General features: G+C 42.1%; 1 protein-coding gene across 2 annotated transcripts in view; it reads left to right on the forward strand.

The window, feature by feature from the left end:
- The first annotated feature begins 9664 nt into the window (after positions 1-9664).
- Positions 9665-20159, forward strand: part of LOC111150792 (ring finger and CCCH-type domains 1) — a 74001-nt gene continuing 63506 nt past the window's right edge. For both annotated transcript variants that reach the window (XM_022508393.1, XM_022508394.1), the window contains exon 1: positions 9665-9876. The gene's annotated coding sequence lies outside the window, so the exon portion shown is untranslated. The remainder of the gene's footprint in view (positions 9877-20159) is intronic.

Consider the following 20159-nt stretch of genomic DNA (forward strand, 5'->3'; position numbering starts at 1 on the left):
AAAACCCCCAAAACAAAATTAAAAAAACCCGTATATGGACAACTTCCATTAAACTGAGTAAAGGGAAATTATATGAGAAATGGGAAAATGGATTATTTCTGCAATCTTTTGATTTCTGTACCCTTCCTTTATATGTTAAACCATCTCAGTGGCTAACATAAGCAGAAAAGGAATTTTCTGGAGGAACATTGAGTGGTTCATGGTTTTGACGGTAAGGAAGGGGGTTGAGTGAAGCTAGATAGCCAGAACCACATCTAGAGTCAGTCCTGAAATTGCCTGGTTAGGGCATCACTGCCATTGCAAATAAATGCTGGATATCACCACAGAGATTGCTGCCATTGTGTCACCAGACTCTGGGCGTCATATGCACAAGGGGGATGAATTCTGCTTAGACTGTGTAACTCAGTCCTGATTCAAAGTCCCAAGTAAGAGCATCCAGTCTACCAAGCTTGGGTCACTTTCCCTTCTCCTAGGATGAATGCAGGGGTGGGGTGGGGGGGGACCGTGTGGAAGGGCAGAAGGCAAGTATCTGGACTTTCTGGCCCCTGTAGTAGAAGAGATGCTGCCACCCACAAAAATTCCCAAATGGAAAATTCCCAAGCAGTGTAAGGAAGGGAGGTAAGATACTGGAAAGCCATAAAATTCTAAGTAACTCATTATGTACGTCCATCTTTTGGAAATACAAGGAGATGTAGGAGAATGTTGCCCTAACCAACAACTATTATTCTACCATTTCTACAAATGTAGGCAGTAGGTCACTAAATTACCAATCACTTGTTTTAAACACACCAACACACAAATTGATCCACTGATTTTTTTTTCTAATTTACCATTCCTATTGAGAAAGGGAAACATTTTTCTTTGTTCCAGGTTATATAAAGGAAATAGTCACGTTTCATTAAACTGCAACCATAACATAGCCCCTACTTACCTCAGAGGATAAATCTGACAATAATGTGTGTGTGTGTGTGTGTGTGTGTGTGTGTGTTTAAGATCTGAGCGAGAGACCACAAGCAGGGGAAGCGAGCAGCAGAGGGAGAGGGAGAACCAGGCTCTTGGCTGAGCAAGGAGCCTGATGCAGCACTTGATCCCATGACCTCAGGATTATGAACTGAGCCAAAGGCAGATTGAGCCACCTAGGTGCCCTGATAATGTGTTTGATGAAGAAGTTACAATTGAGAGAGGGAAAATTTGGCCATACAGAGAGCCATGAAGTCTTATTTAAAAGACCCTTCTTTTTTCTTTTTCTCCCAAGTAATCTCTCCACCCAACGTGGGGCTCAAACTCATGACCCCAAGAACAAGATCACACGCTCCACTGACTGAGCCAGCCAGCTACCCTACGGGACTCCTCTTAAAATATGCTCTCTGATCGCCTCCTGCTCAAAGACGGGAGCTAGTTTGGGGTATTGCTCTCCTCCTTACATTGGTTACTGAATGGTCCTTTTACTTAATCTGATATTCGTAAATTGAGAGTGTTAGGAAAATCTGCCCACCTCTGAACTCAGTTTCACGTTTAGTCTCATATAGTCATCTATTTATATGACAATTAGTCATATGGGATTACTTATAAACAGTATGTCTGTGCTGTTGTTGTTTTAGAAAATAATTCCTTGAAAGGCAGGAGTTCTGTCTGTTTAGTTAATCGTGTGTAACACCAAACATTGGTCATTGCATGCAAGGCTTTTAATGCTGCCGTTGAACATAAGAAAAATACTTTCCCTGACTTTGGCAAGTAAAACCTCTCTTCATATAAGACAGGGTTGGAAAACAACAGTGTGGGCTCCAAATCCAGCCCACCACCTCTTTTTGCCTGTTTTTGTACCTAAAGTTTTATTGGAAGATAGGCATGCTCATTTATTTACATTTTGTCTGGGGCTGCTTTCCTGCTACAATGACAGAGCTGAGTAATTGCGGCAGAGACTTTATGGCCTGCAAAGCCAAAAATATTCACCATCTGGCTATTTACCAAAAAGGCTTGCTGACCCGACCCCTAATACACATAAGTGGTCCTCACCTCAGACAATAGGATAGGATCACCTGTCAAATTCAAAAAAATGAAAGCTCCCTGGCCCCACAATAAGACCTCAAGTCAAAATCTCTAGGGTTAGAGCTGGAGATATAAAGTTTTTAAAAGTTCACGACGAAACTGAGAATCATGGGCCTAATGCAACACAGACCGAATATTCATCTTCAATGAAGTATCCACCATAGGGACAGCTTCCAATTTGGTTCATGATCTGCCCCAAGTGGCAGAGCTCATATTTAGGTGCATAGGTATGAATGTGTGTCAGTATGTATTTATTTTTAAGGATTTTATTTTCTTTTAATTTTTATTTTTTAAAGATTTTATTTATTTGTTTGAGAGAGAGAGCGTGCAAGCACAGGGGAGCAGGAGAGAATCCACCTACTGAGCCAGCCAGGTGTCCCAACCCAAGCTCATTTTTAATCCCTAATCTCTTGGAACATCATAAAGAACGCTAAAGACTCCCCCCGAGTCCAGATCCTAGAAAGTAAGGCAGGGAGCAAAAGAAAGTTCCTCCCCATCTTGCTTAAAGCATACCTTTTGAGTTCTGGTTTCCAGAATGATTTACACATGAATGTCCAACTTCTTTTAACTGGCTAGTCTTGACATGCCAAGATATATTGAACATATATTTGTGCTAGAGGATATCATTTGGTTACAAAATGTATTTGACCTCAGTATATCTATAGTTGCTTATTTAGACAGAATTCTAAATGAGGGTCAAATCATGAGCTCTATAAATCCTTTCATATTATTCTTGAGTCTATTCAAGTTCTATCTGAATAGACTAGAATTTGAGTTCTATCTGTTTTCCGATAACTCTTATTGTGGTATGGCTCAGATAATTTTGGTAATCAGCTTTTTAAAATTTCAGTATCCTATTTGTTGTTGCTAACTTATACTGAAAGAGCATTGATATTTTATTTAAAGAGTAATTAGAAAAGCTTCCGGCTCAGGGCACTTGAATGGCTCAGTTGGTTAAGCATCTGCTTTCGGCTCAGGCTGTGATCGCAGAGTTTTGGGATCGAGCCCTGCAATGTGCTTCCTGCTCAGCAGGGAGTCTGTTTCTCTCTCTCTGTGTGTCTCTCTCAAATAAATAAATAAAATCTTAAAAAGAAAAAAAAAAGGAATGGAGCACTTGGGTGGCTTAGTCATTAAGCATCTGCGTTTGGGTCAGTTCATGATCTCAGAGTCCTGGGATCCAACCCCACATCCAGCTCCCTGCTCAGCCAGGAGCCTGCTTCTCCCTCTCCCACTCCCCCTGCTTGTACTCCCTCTCTCACTGTCTCCCTATCAAATAAATAAATTTTAAAAAATCTTAAAAAAAAAAAAAAAGAAAACCTTCAGGTTTACTGAATAAATTTGAAATTGTGCATTCATAAGGGTGACTTTTATTAATAATTATTATATTCTTAAAGTGGGCATTTATTATTGTTATGGGCTGATTTGTGTCCCTTACCCCTAAATTCATGTTACAGTTCTAATCCCTAGTACCTTAGAATGTGACTGTACTTGGAGACAGGGCCCATAAAGAGGTAATTAAAGTAAAATGAGATCATATGGGTAAGCCTTAATCCAATATGCCTTGTATCCTTATAAGAAGAGATTGGGAAGGGTGCCTGGGTGGCTCAGTGGGTTAAGGCCTCTGCCTTTGGCTTGGGTCATGGTCCCAGGGTCCTGGGATCGAGCCCCATGTTGGGCTCTCAGCTCAGCAGGGAGCCTGCTTCCTCCTCTCTCTCTCTGCCTGCCTCTCTGCCTACTTGTGATCTCTGTCTGTCAAATAAATAGATAAAATCTTTAAAAAAAAAAAAAAAGAGGGGCGCCTGGGCGGCTCAGTGTGTTGAGCCTCTGCCTTCGGCTCGGGTCATGATCTCAGGGTCCTGGGATCGAGTCCCACATCCGGCTCTCTGCTCGGCAGGGAGCCTGCTTCCTCCTCTCTCTCTCTCTCTCTCTCTGCCTGCCTCTCTGCCTACTTGTGATCTCTCTCTCTGTCAAGTAAATAAAGAAAATCTTAAAAAAAAAAAAAAAAAGAGATTGGGATACAAACAGACACAGAATGAACACAATATGGCCAGCTGTAAGCCAAGGAGAGAGTCCTTGGAAGAGACCAAACCCTGTAATACCTTGATCTTGGACATCCAGCCTCTGGGATTATGAGAAAATTTCTGTTGTTTAAGCCACAAGTCTGTGGTATTTATTACAGCAGCCCTAGGAAGCTAATACAATAATGAAATCCAACAAAACTTCAGTAAATTTCACTAAGTGAAAAGTGAAGCTGCTTTCTCTTGACCCTGTTTAAACTACCTCTTGCCCGAAAGTAGTCTGATGTTTCTTTCATAGAGGTGTTCTGTCAACTTTCACCCCAGAATAAGTCACTAAAGGTCAGCTGAAGTTCAGAGATTCTCAGTGTTGGGGTGGTCTTTCATGAAGGCCTTCATGAAGACCAATTTGTTTTCTAAAGATCTATCATAGCCACTAACTTGGGAAACAAACTGGTGAGCCCCGGCGCACTTCAGGTCCCAACTGCTCCGTCCTGGAAAATCCCAAGGGTAGATAAATTGAAAGCACAGGTCCTGGCTGGGTTTGCCAACAATGTTGCCAAACAAACTCCGATAAACTAGTCTCAAGAGAAGCCAGTAAGTCAAGAGATGAGAGTCTCGAAAAGAGGAAGAGATAAATTTATATGGGTGTGAGCAGCCTGGGGATATGGCTTAAGTCTGGACAACTGACCTCCTCTCCAGCAAGATGGACATCTGGAGTTTGACAGAGAGATTCAGAGGAGTGGGTGCGAGAAAGCAGGCAGAGAGCATGTGGTCACTGGTGGGGTTCAGTGTGTGTTCAGCCCGTGGATCGTGGGCAGGGAAGGGGGTATGAGGGCATATGTGGGGCATGGTCTTCTAGGCATTCCCATTTCCACCATGGCTTTTCTGGTTGGATGGGTGAGATGTTCTGGGTCCTTGTAAAATGCCTTCATCAATGCCTCCAGAAAGTGTGATAAGAAATAACCATAAGGGTTTTAGTTAGAGCACGAGTTAAGCTGTCTGGTCGGCTTCTGGTTTTAACTGTTTGGATCTATCTGAGGTTGAGCAAGAGGGCTTGCTGACAGGTTCAGAAGCCATTTCAGGAGGGACTCAGAAACATCAGTTTATTTAATTCTTTATGGATCAAGCCTACAAAGACCGAGCTCCACAAACCCCAGAACTGGCTTGGACTACATCTGCCGTGATTACTTTGGATTGTTACCCTAAATCTAAGGCAACCCCTGGGGTCTAGTTTGCAGATGCTGACTTGGGCCTGCTTTGGGACTGATCTCTAAAAGTGAAGGGTAGGTCAGAAACTATTGGTTTCTTCATATTTCCTTAGTGTAATTGCTTGGAATGTCTTCCTCTTCATTTATTTTCTAAGAGATTTATCTTAATGAATAGTGGTGATAGGATTGTTGACTGGGGGAAAGGGTAGGTTATGGAGAATCTATGTATGAGGGAGGGTTGGGTGGGGAGAATGAAGAGGACTCACTCAGACTCCCATAAGGATGGCAGCACTCCAGAAAGTCCAGGTGACACAGCTCTAGTGTTATTTTGTGCATGTGTCTGTGTTTGAGGATGTCACCTCCTCTCCCTACATAAATCATTTACATTGGAGAGGTCTCAACTTCTAGCAGTACATTAACCAGGTTTTTTAGTTAATCTAAACTCCATTCACACACACTTGTGTTTCCTATTCCTTATCCTTCATCCACATCCTGCCCTGAACTGATAGCTATTATATTTCTATGGCTCTGGGTATACATCTAATATCATACATAGTTATTTTTACCTGTCAAAAGGTAGTTTCTGTGACATTAGAGTGATGATTTCTACTAATTCTTTCCTTTAACTTTCATAGAACTTTATACTTTCTATGTAATTATGACCCAGTTTATTTTATACTCTAGTTGCTTATATGTGTATTTTATTGTATTGCTCTTACTAGATTTTCGAAATTCTTTAAGGCAGGGACACGTGACTTATTCATCTTTGTAGGATGGAATAGCCCTTCTCACTCTCTAACCTCCTCCTCGATACTATAATATTTATCTATAAAGAAGGCATTGGGTAGATATTTGATCTATCCAAACGTTCTTAGTCTCTCTTTCCTATAAGTTGGTTGGTATCTAAAAATCTCTTCTAGTTTTAAAATAAACAAAGCTTTAGGTTGACAGTAACACATCCCAGAGTTTTATTTAAGCATGTGCTAGCTTAATCACGCTGCATAATTTATCTCAAAAAAAAAAAAAAAGACAAAATTAAAGGAAGAACAATAGAAGACAGGCATATCAGAAAATACATTGAAAAAATTCATAAGGCATTATTTTAACTGATTTGTGATCTAAAAACTAGCATTGAGGTGCCTGGGTGGCTCGGTCAGTTAAGTGCCTGCCTTTAGCTCAGGTCATGATCCCAGGGTCCTAGGATCAAGTTCCTCTTCAGGCTCCCTGCTCAGCGGGGAGTCTGTTTTTCCCTCTCCCTCCTGCTTGTGCATGCGCACTCTCTCTCTATCAAATAAATAAAATCTTAAAAAAATAAAAATAAAAATTAGCATTAATTTTGTTTACAGTTCATGCTAAGAGCAAAAATGTATTTGATGACTTGTTACCCTCATTTGACTGATGAAAAACTAAAGACTATAATGACATAAACATAAAAGGAATTTTTAAAAATCATTTGAGTACTTCCTATGCGCCGTGAACTGTTTGAAGTCCTTTACATGAAATGACTCATTTAATTTTCATAGTATACCAAGGATGGAGGCCAGGGCAGCATCTAAATTTCTAGGCATTCTAAAACAGAATTGTATAATAAAATACAAAATAAAACTAAATTGCTTAAGTTGTGTTAAAGCTACACAGTCGTGATTTCTAAGTACAAATGACTATAAAACATATAAGTTGTTTGTCTTTAGTAATACAGTCTTGATGTATTGTCTTAGCTCAGGAAAGTTCTCAAACATTATTTCACTGGATTAACACAAATAGCTGAATTGAAACAAATTATACAATTTTAAGTGTTTGAAACTTTAAAGACATACATATCTGTGTGTATATATACATAAATTTCTTTTTTTAAAAAAGATTTTATTTATTTATTTGCCAGACAGAGATCACAAGTAGGCAGAGAAGCAGGCAGAGAGAGACAGGAAGGGAAGCAGGCTCCCCGCCAAGCAGAGAGCCCAATGCGGGGCTCAATCCCAGGACCCTGAGAACACGACCTGATCCGAAGACAGAGGCTTAACCCACCGAGCCATCCAGGCGCCCCTATATACATAAATTTCAACATTACTTTAAAAAAAAAAAAATTTAAAGGTTTTATTTATTTATTTGACAGAGATCACAAGTAGGTAGAGAGGCAGGCAGAGAGAGGGGGAAGGGAAGCTGGTTCCCTGCTGAGCAGAGAGCCCCATGCAGGGCTCTATCCCAGGACCCTGTGATCATGACTTGAGCCTAAGTCAGAGGCTTCAACCCACTGAGCCACCCAGGCGCCCCTCAACATAACTTTTAAAATCTTATTTATATTACCTCTCAACACCCTGAAAAGCAAAAATCTTAAACAGCAAAATCAGGGGTGGGGGGAAGGTCTTAGCTCACTAGCTAAAATTCTTACCGTGTTATTAATTTGGGAATAAAATCCAGAATCTCTATTTTTTTTCTTGCCAAATAACCATATTACCTTTCTTCTAAATAGGCACAGTCTCAAGGAACAAATTATTCTCTGTAATTTATACATTTACCCTAAGTGGGGAGTTCAAAGCATATAAATGTTTCTCATAGATTAGCTTTTATTGTAAACACTGAAGTAATTTTCAAAGCTGCTTTTCTCCTTTTTCTGCCAAATGTTTCTGTTTAATTATATTATTAAAGTGAATTCTGGGAAGCCCCTTGGCTTTAAACCTGTATTTAACTGAAATATTGATGAAATAAAAATAAATTTAACTTTAGCATCCTATTTTGTAAGATAACCTTGAAAGGGATTTACCACTGAGGTACAACTATTCATAGTTTAAAGAAATTATATTATCTAGGTTGCTTGTAATGGAAGTTGGGTTATTTGCTTCACCTAAACAGGGAAGTTGGCATGTTTGCCTAGCAACAGCCGCTAAAACCTTCTGTTGTGGAAGGTTCCCTAGGAGGGGTAAGAAGGGAGGAGGAGGAAAAACAGGAGGAACAGATTAATGTTTTTCCTAGCAGGGGAATGAGGTCTGCTTCATTGGGGAAGAAAAGGCTATCCTAGAGATAGATATTCTTTAGATTAGCGTACACTAACCTAATCCCTCTGTGATAGCTAGAAGTTAGCTGTAGGATTGCGGTTGCTACTCAGTAGGTTGAGGGGAAGGTTACAGATTCGGCCCACTTCAAAGGGACTAACTCCAATCAACACGAGGGCACCAATAGGTCTTCTAAAAAGAAGCTGAAATCTGAGTGGCAGGAGGGTGACAGCGACGAAAAAGACCGCCGCCCAGAGTTTAGGAAGGTGTGTGATCTGTATTTTACAAATATTATAAAACGCTGTTATAACGATCGAATTTATTGACTTAAAGGCAGGAGCTTCTCTACATATAGTACTGTTCTTGGTCGTGGTGATGTCTGCAGTGAAGAAAGGACAAGAAAGCGTATCTCTGCTCTCTTGGCCAAGACCTGAAGCAAAAAAAGGGAAGAAATGCAGGAGTACTAACTGGGTGTTTATGTGAGGAGCACCTCTACTCTGGACGGTTTATCTTGAAATTAGGACTGTGTGATACGAAAGGAATTCCGTTTCTCTCCCTTCAAAGCACGGGTTTGGTGAAGTGCGCTTGTCTGGAAGGGGTCTCCCGCTTCCCCAAATCAAAATGGCTTCTTTTCCACAAGGGAGAAGAAACTTTGTCATCGCAAGGTTAGCTTTGAGATCCAGGAACTCTTCCACGGGCCGAATCCTTCCGTCCCCCCGGCCCAGGCAGCTCTCAGCGTCCACTTGGGCCTGAGGAGACGTTTGGGGGCAGTGAGTGTCCAGGCCCTCGGGCGGCCTCGCCGCGCGGGGAAGCTGAACTCTCTTTGGGAGTCGGTGAGAGCGGTGTCCAGGGCCAACCTGGTGCGACCCAGAACGCGGACAACACGAGATAAGAACAAATTCTTTGGGGGGAGGTATGGGGAAGGGGGGAATGTGAAAAGGAACCGGAGTAGAGGGACCGGAGCTGAGAAAGCCTAGGGACGAGCGAGTGCGGGGTTCGATGGAAACGTCAGAAATTTCCCAATCCTCCCTCGCCGTCTGTCTGGCCGCTCGCCGCTGGGCGCAGAGGCGCTGGTGGGGGAGGGCCGGCGGACGGCTGGACCAGTTCGGCGGCTCCGGGTGTGGGTGCGCCCCAGGGGTTGGCGGGGAGCGTCGCGGGCCTCCCTCCCGGGCGTTGGCTGCGGGTGACTCAGAGCTTTCCTCCCGCGCCCTTCCCGCCCCCCCATCCCCTTCTTTCCCTCCCTCCGTCCCTCCTCTCCGCGAGCCCCGCCCCCCCCAAAGGAGGGGCCTCGCCTTCGTCCCCGCCCCAGTCTCCGGGGCGGGTCGAAGCCCGAGGAAGAGGAAGGGGACGAGGACAACGAGCGACGGGGCGGAGGAGGAGGGGGAGGAAGAGGAGGCCGACCAACAAGATGGCCCCTGCTGCAGGAGCAGCCTCGGCAGCAGCAGGTGGGAGGCTGGAGGCGGCGCTGGCTGTGGCGACGGCGGCCGTGGCCCGGCGGCCTGGGACAGAGTCAGAGTCGACGGTGGCGGCGGCGGCGGCGACGGCTGCCGCGGCAGTGGCGACGGCCGCGGGGACTCGGAGCTGAGAGGAGCTGCTGCTCGGACCAGCGCGGTGAGCGAGCGGCTGGCGGCGGCGGCGAGGGGAGCGCGGGGCAGCCGCCCGGCCTCCGTCGGGAACAATAGGCAGCCGCGGCGGGGGAGAGGCCGTCCTCGCCCGCCCTCCGCCCCTCGGCGGTAGCGGCCGCCGCCCCCCCCCCCGCCACCCCACCCCCCGCCTCGGCCCAGCCGGCGGCCGCTGGGCTTGTCAGCGCCCGGCGTCCTTAGGCCTCAGGCTTCCGAGCGCGGTCGCGAGGGCCTTGCCGGGTGGGTAGGCCGTGGGGAGGTGCGGACGCCGCCCCGGCCGAGGGGAGGGCGCGGGAGACTTCGGCCGGAGGGAGGGGGCCAAAAGGCCGCCCAGCTCGGCGGTTACTCCGAGGGCCTCGGCGTTCGGAGAGTGCGCGCAGGAAATGCTTTTTGGACCCCCCGGGTCTGTGGGGGTGGGGAGGTGAAGGCGTCTGTAAACTGGCACCGCCTCCGCGTCCCTGCACTGGGGGCTGCTCCCTTCCCTGACCCCTTCAGCGCTCCCCTTCTCCGACCCTGTGGGTTTCACGGTGTCTGTTTCTGCGAAGCTCCTGGAGATCGGGCCAGTTGGTCTTCTTTCTTCCTGATGGCGATAGGGGAATCGTGTATGCGGGTGTCTTTTTAAAAAAATTTACGTGCAACAGCAAGAAACATGCGAGGTAAAACGCGATTATCGATAAGGGCTGGGGAGGGTTGGAGGGCCAAAGGATGTTCTTAAAACATCTCTTGGCTTCAGTACCCTCTACACATCAGTTATGACCACGTCCCGGGTGAGAGTGAAACAAGGGCTCTTTTGGAGCAGTAATAATATAACTCTTGACATCCCAGAATAGTCCATGAAACTGGAAACAAAGCCACTAACGGGCAACGCGAAGACCAATGGTAATGTTTGAATAGAACTTTTCTTCAAACGAACCGTTTTGAATTATTAATGTGCCGCATAAGAAACAACAACAGCATTAGCCCAGAATGGACCTAACGAAGAAGCATTTCTTCAGGAGAGAAGTGGTTCTTCTCCAGGCTAGAACTTCTTGTGTCTCGTCTCCTGTTCTAATTTTTGCCTTTCAGTAATTTGTTCTAAGACTTAACCTTTCCTTTGAGTTTGAGATGTGATTTCTAAAGCAGATTTTAACAAGATTTCAAGACTTTTTTTGTAACTTTCAAAAACTAGAAACCACTGTTCTCTTTTGAGGGTTTAGGCTTTTGGAGGGCCAGCTCTTTATTGCATTTGCCCTCCAGCAGTGGTGCCTGTAACTTCAACAGTTAACTGTGACAACACCTAAATTTAATTTTTTGAGACATCTACCTCGTGCATTTCCAGGTGGGGGGGGTTGGGGTGGGGTGATTCAAGTTATTTCTATTCCAGTTTCTACCCAGGTGTGCAGAAATTTATATTAAAATTGATTGGATCCATCCAGGAAGATTGCTTTCTACTATTTAATGTTCACTTGTGAGGTCCACCTAGTTTGTGTTCTTAAAAGGAAGATTGATCTGTGCAGAGAAGATGCCAGTTAATAGCTTTTATCCATTTTTAGGGTAAATTTCTACTTAGAATTATCTGTGTTGTAATTCAGAGCATTTTTAGGTTATGTGAAATTTAATGAGTGGAGCTAGTCCTTAATTCTTTCAGGAGAATTGACAGTAAATACATTAGCAGTCAAACAAACATGAAGGTTGAAGTATCTTATTGTTGTTTAGGGTTGAAGTAAAGTGGAAAAATATAAATAACTTTCATTTTATGCCTAGCATAAATAATGTAGATGTTTTGACTTTAAAGTGATGGGGAAAGAACAACTTTGACATGGCTTCAGCAAATGTGAATTTTCAGGGAGTAATTTTCAGAAAGGACACTTTTTTTTTGAAGTGCTGAAACCCATAACTTTTTTAACGCTTAATTTTCTTGGGTCAGCACAAAGTGCACGTAAAGTCTAGCTTGTAATGATGCTTATATTTATTTGTGACCCTAAACCTATTAGAATGTACAAGTTTGAGAATCTTAAGTGGTTAGTTTGCTTTGTTATGAAAAAAAAAATCTCTTCTTGTGTGAAGGACTAATTTGCCTCATACTTAATAACATTTTTCTGAAAAACAAAAGATTTTTTTTTTTTAAACATTTTATTTGTCAGAGAGAGAGATCGGGAGCGCACAAGAGCATTGTGGGGACAGGCAGGCAGAGAGAGATGCAGACTCCTGGCTGAGCAGGGAGTCTGATGTGGGGAGTTGATCTTAGGACCCTGGGATTGTGATGAGCCAAAGGCAGACAGGTAGCCAACTGGGCCACCCAGGGGTCCCCAAACAAAAGATTTTTAAATGTTAAAGTTCTGTATTTGAAATTGGGTGTTAACAATTTATGGTTTGGGTCTGGGTCCCTATTTCTGTTTAATGTTGAAAAACCTTTTAGAGACTTCTGGTTTTTAAAATTTTTTTTTTAAAGATTTTATTTATTTATTTGACAGACAGAGATTACAAGTAGGCAGAGAGGCAGGCAGAGAGAGAGGAGGAAGCAGGCTCCCTGCTGAGCAGAGAGTCCGACGTGGGACTCGATCCCAGGACTCTGAGATCATGACCTGAGCCGAAGGCAGAGGCTTTAACCCACTGAGCCACCCAGGCGCCCCGAGACTTCTGGTTTTAATAGGTGTCAAAACTCTTTTAAGATATCCCTGCATCGTCATATTTTATCAGTGTTTATTCTGATAATTTCAGTTTCTCAAGTAATATTTAAGAATTTCCTTGTAAGGTTTTGGAACCATAGCTTAAGAACTAGATTTGCATTTTCTTGGTAATATTAAAAGTTAATATATATGATTAATTTGAAGAATTTGAGTTTTTTCTACCTAAAAAATTTACAGTTTTTCAAAGCATTTTTGTTGAATGAGTAAAAACATTCACTTTTAATTCTCCTATTTAGGCTATAATATTGGTGGTATTGTTCTCACTTTATATATGAAGAATCTGAGGCTAGGAGAAGCTATGTCACTAGCAAAAAGGCCACATAATTAATAGGTAAAAGAGCTTACTCAAACCCAGGTCTTGTGGACAAATTAGATGCTTTACTACTGCCACCATGTGTCTCAAGGTTTAACTTTGAAGCCTTTCCTATGTTGACGGATTTCCTTGTTTTGATCAGCAGCTGTGCTTTGTAATGCTGTACTTGCCTTTAGCCCTAATATCTTTCTATTAACATTATTTATACACTGCCAAATATTCACTTCTAAGTTTTTTTGTTTTTTTTTTTTAAGATTTTATTTATTTATTTGACAGAGAGAGAGAGATCACAGGTAGGCAGAGAGACAGGCAGAGAGAGAAGGGGAAGCAGGCTCCCCGTTGAGCAGAGAGCCCTATGCGGGCCTTGATCCCAGGACCCTGAGATCATGACCCGAGCCGAAGGCAGAGGCTTTAACCCACTGAGCCACCCAGGCGCCCCCTCACTTCTGAGTTTGAGAAAGTATTTATTCGTGTGAATTACAAATGAAACACTTTTTTTTTTTTTAAGATTTTATTTATTTATTTGACAGAGATCACAAGTAGGCAAAGAGGCAGGCATAGAGAGAGGAAGGGAAGCAGGCTCCCTGCTGAGCAGAGAGCCCGACGCGGGGCTGGATCCCAGGACCCTGGGATCATGACCTGGGCCGAAGGCAGAGGCTTTAACCCACTGAGCCACCCAGGTGCCCCATGAAACACTTACTTTTGCTTTTAGTAAATTTAAATGCGGTTGATCTAGAAACTCATACCATTTACATAGGACAGATTTGTTGTATTACTGTAATTGTTTCATGGCTTTAATTTGCCATGTAAACAGTTGCTAAATTGTGCCTGTGAAATACCATGGAAATTTAAAAATGCTTTAGTAACATTCAGGGATGCTCAAGTTGGGTCAGCTAACATTTGAAATTCTCCATTTATAATTTTTTAAGGCCATAAACCATTTAGAATTCTGCACCATTTTTTTGTCTCTAGATCTTGGGGTTCAAAATGGAATTCTGTGGGAGGCTAGACAATCTACCCTTGGATATATCTTGAGAGTGGTTGGCACTCAACACAGTGAAGAATACACTGATAAATGATCCTTGTTTGGTGGATACCTCGGAGCAAGATGTTCTTTGGCAGGGTATACTGACCTGCTTCAGCTTTGGCCCTGTCAATGCTCAGGAGTTCAGATATTCTTTGAGGTTAGATTCAAATGTATTTAAATTCTCACATTGGCCTGCATCAAAACAGTCACAGTAGATTTCAAAATCAGCCTGTTTTTGTAGATGTTTTTGAAGACCTTGTTCTCTTGTTTAATCCTGGAGTCTAGGCTGGATTTGGACTAGCCATGGAGGTTGTTACGCCCTAAGAATGATTTTGTCTGGCGTAATACAAAGGAATTTTTCTTATTCCAAAGTTTCTTAGATTCTGTGTTTTTAAGTGAGCAGTTTACTAATCCTAAATTATGTTGCCTTATATCCCCAGGACATTTAACTTTAGCATATTTATTTATAGCTGTTATTGGTCAGACTTGTGCCTGTTCACTTCTTATATAATATTCTTGTTTACCCTTTATGTAATATTAGGCACTTCTTATTAGTTCACAGTGTTTTCCTAATTGGTTGAGGTTTGGGAAAAGAATTTTTTTTTTAAAGATTTTATTTATTTGACAGACAGAGATTGCAAGTAGGCAGAGAGGAGGAAGCAGGCTCCCTGCCGAGCAGAGAGCCCGATGCGGGGCTCGATCCCAGGACCCTGGGACCATTACCCGAGCTAAAGGCAAAGGCTTTAGCTTTAGCCCACTGAGCCACCCAGGAGCCCCTGGGAAAAGAATTTTAGTATAAAATTTTAGTTGACCTTTCATGCACAGTTGAGCTGACTGAAATTGTGACCTGCGGTAGAGGAGTGAATATTTTAAGGTTCATCTATGTTTTTCTTCGAGATTATTAACAAATATATGTCTTATGTCAGCAATATTTTGATGTTAAGCATTTTAGCACTGACGTTAGTACTCATCACACTGATTATTACTGTGAGTATATGGTAATAATTTAACTTGTAGTGCATCAAAAAATCTCCAAGATCTAAATAGCATTTGAACATGGTGGCAATTTTTTTTTTTTTTAAAGATTTTATTTATTTGACAGAGAGAGATCACAAGTGGACAGAGAGGCAAGCAGAGAGAGAGAGAGAGAGAGAGAGAGAGAGAGGAGGAAACAGGCTCCCTGCGGAGCAGAGAGCCCGATGTGGGACTCGATCCCAGGACCCTGAGATCATGACCTGAGCTGAAAGCAGCGGCTTAACCCACTGAGCCACCCAGGTGCCCCGGTGGCAATGTTTTTGAAAAAGAACTCTAAAGAGGCCATTATATATATATGTATTATATGTATATTATATATACATTATATATATATATATATATATTTCTTGACATAAACAACTTTTTAATTAAGGTTCAGTTCATTTAACATAAAACTAGTAATTTTTTTTTAAGATTTTATTTATTTATTTGACAGAGAGAGATCACAAGTAGACAGAGAGGCAGGCAGAGAGAGGGAGGGAAGCAGGCTCCCCGCTGAGCAGAGAGTCTGATGCGGGGCTCGATCCCAGGACCCTGAGATCATGACCTGAGCCGAAGGCAACGGCTTAACCCACTGAGCCACCCAGGCGCCCAGTAATTTTAAAGTAAGCAGTTCAGTAGCAATATAGTCACAATGTTGTACAGCCACCACTGTCTTAATTCCAAAACCCTTTGATCACCCCCAAAGGAAACTCTGTACCCATTAGGCAGTTATGCCCCCTTTCCCCCTCCCCCTGGTCCCTAGCAAGCACCATTCTACTTTCTGTCTCTGTGGAATTAACATAAATTTGTATTGAGTCAAGATTAAGAAGCAGTATTATGTATAATTGAAATTGTAGGAAAAAACTTCAGGATATGATTGTTAGGAATCAAAAACCACCTCATTCTTTGCATGCTTTTCTTGAGTACAGTAGGCAGACTGCCAGGGACTCTTAATGGAAGAAAAGTTGAAAGTCACAGCAATTTGCAGTTTTAATTTTGGTGATTCCAAAGGAGTTCTACTCAAATTCTCAGACTCATTTGTATTTCCTTATTGGGTTATGAGAATTAACTAAATTATGATGTTCTATACAGATAGGAGCAGCTAAGACTGAGTTTGTTCTCTACAACTTGTTTGCCTTTTGGTTTCTCTCTCTCTTGTTTTTTCCTCCCCCCTCCCTTTTTTTGTTTTCCTTAATGTATAGAAGAAATTTGGAATGTTAAGAGACAAGGGCTTATTTGAGATTATATTGGAAAATGATTGTTAGGTTGAAATTCCTTGAGCTTTATGAATCTGACTTTATAATTATTTTACTCAGCTAATCTTTGAGAGTATTTGGAGCTGTAATTTACCTGACACTCTGCTTTTAATCACATGTTGAATAAGTATTAAAAACCTAGGTTTTGGCTTTACCTGACTCCCTCCAAAAACATGACACTGTTACAGAACCCATTGATCTGTAGCTTTTTTCCCTTGGTTTAGTTCATGGATTGAGGGAGAAAATTATTAAGCTTTCTTTTCTGGAATAATGTGTAATGCACTTGGACCTCTGAAATTTTATTTATTTTTAAAGTAATCTCTACACCCAACATGGGGCTCAAACTCAACAATCCCAGGATCAAGAGTCACACACTCTACCCACCAAGTGAGCCAGACAACCCTTTTTTAAAAAAAATTTTTTTCAGGTCACCTGGGTGGCTCAGTGGATTAGGTGTCTGCTTTCAGTTCGGGTCATCATCCTGGGGTTCTAGGATTGAGTCCCACATCCAGGTCCTTGCTCATCGGGGAGCCTTCTTCTCCCTCTGCCTGCCTCTCCTCTTGCTTGTTCTCTTTTTCTCTCTCTCTTTGTCAAATAAATAAAATCTTTTTTTAAAAAAAGCTTTGTTTTTTTTTTCTTTTTAGTAATCTTTACACCCAAGATCAAGAGTTGCCTGTTCTTCCTGACTGACCCAGCCCAGTGCCCCAGACTTCTGTAAATTTAGAGTTGCTTAATTTGAAGTTTCAGTTTCAGGCTTTGGAAATACTCTTATCCTTTTCTTAAATTCAGAATGGTACTCCCTCCCCGCCCCAATTAAATTGAAATCTTTAAGTTTATGGTGATAGGCGCAAAACAGGTTTCATGTTATTAGTAAAGATTTGTAATGAATTACAGGAGATCTAAGTGAGGCAGAAAGTTTTGAATTTTGATATTAATCTCCCTCTCCCCCCCCGCTTTTTTTTTTTTTTTTTTTTTTCGTTTTTTTTTTTTTGTAAAAAAGAGAGCGCACAAGAAGGGGAGGGTCAGAGGGAGAAGCAGACCCCCGCCGAGTGGGACTTGATCCCGGGACTCCAGGATCATGACCCGAGCCAAAGGCAGTCGCCGGACCAACTGAGCCATCCAGGCACCCCCCCCCCCTTTTTTAAATGTGGTTTTAAATATTCATATTTTCTTAGTTGTTTCCAAATGTCAAGAGTTCTCCATCAGACTTGAAAACACTCTAAAACAAGCCCTCAGCAACCTCCACATTACTCTTGATATCCTCTGGCCATAATCTTGGGACAAGAAGGGCATATAAAAAGTCACTTCAGTAATAGCCCTTTTTCAAGGGAAAACTTCATTATAAGGGCAACTTAAAAAGTGATGAGGAAGAATTACTTACAAATACTTAGACAATTAAGTACTTTTCTTTAATAGGGGGACTTTTTTCAGAAAAGTATTAGCTCTCTTTATAAATATTTCTATATTTTTATATATACCTCATTTATTTTATTTTATTTTTTTATTTGAGAGAGAAACAGCGAGAGAGAGCATGAGAGGCGAGAAGCAGACTCCCCATGGAGCTGGGAGCCCGATGTGGGACTCGATCCCGAGACTCCAGGATCATGACCTGAGCTGAAGGCAGTTTCTTAACCAACTGAGCCACCCAGGCGTCCCTATTTTTTATAGTAACATAGGAAAGCTAGTATACTAAAGTAATACATTTAATCATTGGGGTGCCTGGGTGACTCAGTCAGTTAAGCGTCAGACTCTTGGTTTCGCCTCAGATCACGGCTCAGGTAACGATCTCCCAGTCCTGGGATTGAGCCCTAGTGTGGTTCCATACTCCATCTGGGTTCGCTTCACATTCTTTCTCCCTTTCCCTCCCACTTCATCCCTCCCCACCTATATTCGTCCTGTGTGTGCCTGCTGTCTCTCTCTTTCAAATAAATTCTTTTTTTTTTTTTTTTTAAGATTTTATTTATTTATTTATTTGACAGAGAGAGAGAGAGAGAGAGAGCACGCGCACAAGTAGGCAGAGAGGCAGGCAGAGAGAGAGAGGAGGAAGCAGGCTCCCTGCTGAGCAGAGAGCCCGATGCGGGGCTTGATCCCAGGACCCTGAGATCATGACCTGAGCCGAAGGCAGAGGCTTAACCCACTGAGCCATCCAGGTGCCCCTCAAATAAATAAATTCTTAAAAAAAGAACAAAACAGTACATTTATCGTTAACATCTTTAAGTGAAGTGATGTTTAGAAATCTATACTTAAAAATAGGGCTTAGTGGAAGATTTGTGAGTGAAGTAGGATTATTGGATTCTTAGCTTTATTACAGAGCAGTAGTTCATCTCTCCAGGTCCCAGTTTAGAATAAGAAGTATACAAAAAGACTTTTAATTGTTAGAAGATTAATGAACCAGACCATCTGCACTAAGGCACTGATATAGGAGCTCTCTTGGTTTGTACATAATTCTAATAAATTTGATTATCTGTTCTCTAATTCCATAGCAGATTAAAAAGGTGCAAATTAGCTGTGGGAGTAGAGGCACTATAGGTAAGAGGGACAGCAAGTGGAGGGGTTTACAGAAAAAAAAACCATGTTAGTTTGGTGTCATTTAATATAGGGACAACACCTCAGTAGACTGAGTGTGTCATTATTTAATTATTATGCTATATAACTTATTCCTTTTTTTTAACCTATTCCTGATGATAAATTCATTGTAGGAAAATTCAGTTATGTTCATAATTTTGGGAGTCATAAAAATATGTACAGAGTATATTAGAACACAGGCTTTGGAGTCAGATATCTATGTTCCTATCTTTTATCACTTAAGCTTTATGATTCTTCATCTCTAAAAACAGAAATGATAATACCTTCCTTTATTTATTTTTTTTAAAGATTTTATTTATTTATTTGACAGAGAGAGAGATCACAAGTAGGCAGAGAGGCAGGCAGAGAGAGAGAGGGAAGCAGGCTCCCTGCTGAGCAGAGAGCCTGATATGGGGCTTGATTCCAGGACCATGAGACCATGACCTGAGCCGAAGGCAGAGGCTTAACCCACTGAGCCACCCAGGCGCCCTAGATAATACCTTCCTTTTAAAGATTGTTTTGGGGGTGCCTGGGTGGCCAGTTAGTTAAGCAACTCAGTCTTGATTTTAGCTCAGGTCATGAGACCTGAGTCCTCCCCCCAGGCTCCTCCCTCTGCTCCTTCCTGCTGCCAGCACACACATCTGCGTGGACATGTGCATGCATTCTCTCTCTCTCTCTCTCTCAAATAAATGAATGAATGAATAAATGAAATCTTAAATAAAGATTTATTTTGAAGTTTAAAATGAGATAACCTACATCTTCAGTATAGTACCTGATACATAGTACTCACTCAAATAATTTTCCTCCGTAAATTCTGTTTAACAAAAATCATTTTAGAAAGATATTCATCTAGACTATTTGAAATCGTTTTGCTACTGAAGCTGCATATAAACTTTGTGTAGTTTAGGATTAAATGTATGTGTATTTTTTTTCCCTGAGGTTTTATTTTTAAGTAAACTCTACACCCAGTGTGGGGCTTGAGTTTACAACTCCGAGATTAAGAGTCATATGCTATACAGTGAGCTAGCCAAATGTCCCTGTATGTATACTTTTGAAAGTAGTGGTCATAAATGAGATACCAGGGTCGCCTGGGTGGCTCAGTGAGTTAAAGCCTCTGCCTTCAGCTCAGGTCATGATCCCAGGGTCCTGGGATCGAGCCCTGCATCGGGCTCTCTGCTCCCCTGCTCCCTCCCGCCCACCGCCTGCCTCTCTGCCTACTTGTGATCTCTGTCAAATAAATAATAAAATCTTTAAATTTAAAATTTAAATAAAATCTTTAAATCTTTAAATCTGTGCTATTCCTTACCAGCCATTAGCTACAAATGGCTGCTTAAATATAAAATTTGTAATAGACTTAATTTTTTTAGAGCAGTTTTTTTTGTTTTTGTTTGTTTTTTTTTTTATTTGACAGACAGATCACAAGTA

Source organism: Enhydra lutris, unplaced genomic scaffold (genome assembly GCF_002288905.1).
Source record: "Enhydra lutris kenyoni isolate GAN:26980312 unplaced genomic scaffold, ASM228890v2 scaffoldscaffold24, whole genome shotgun sequence".
NCBI classification, from domain to species: Eukaryota; Metazoa; Chordata; class Mammalia; order Carnivora; family Mustelidae; genus Enhydra; species Enhydra lutris.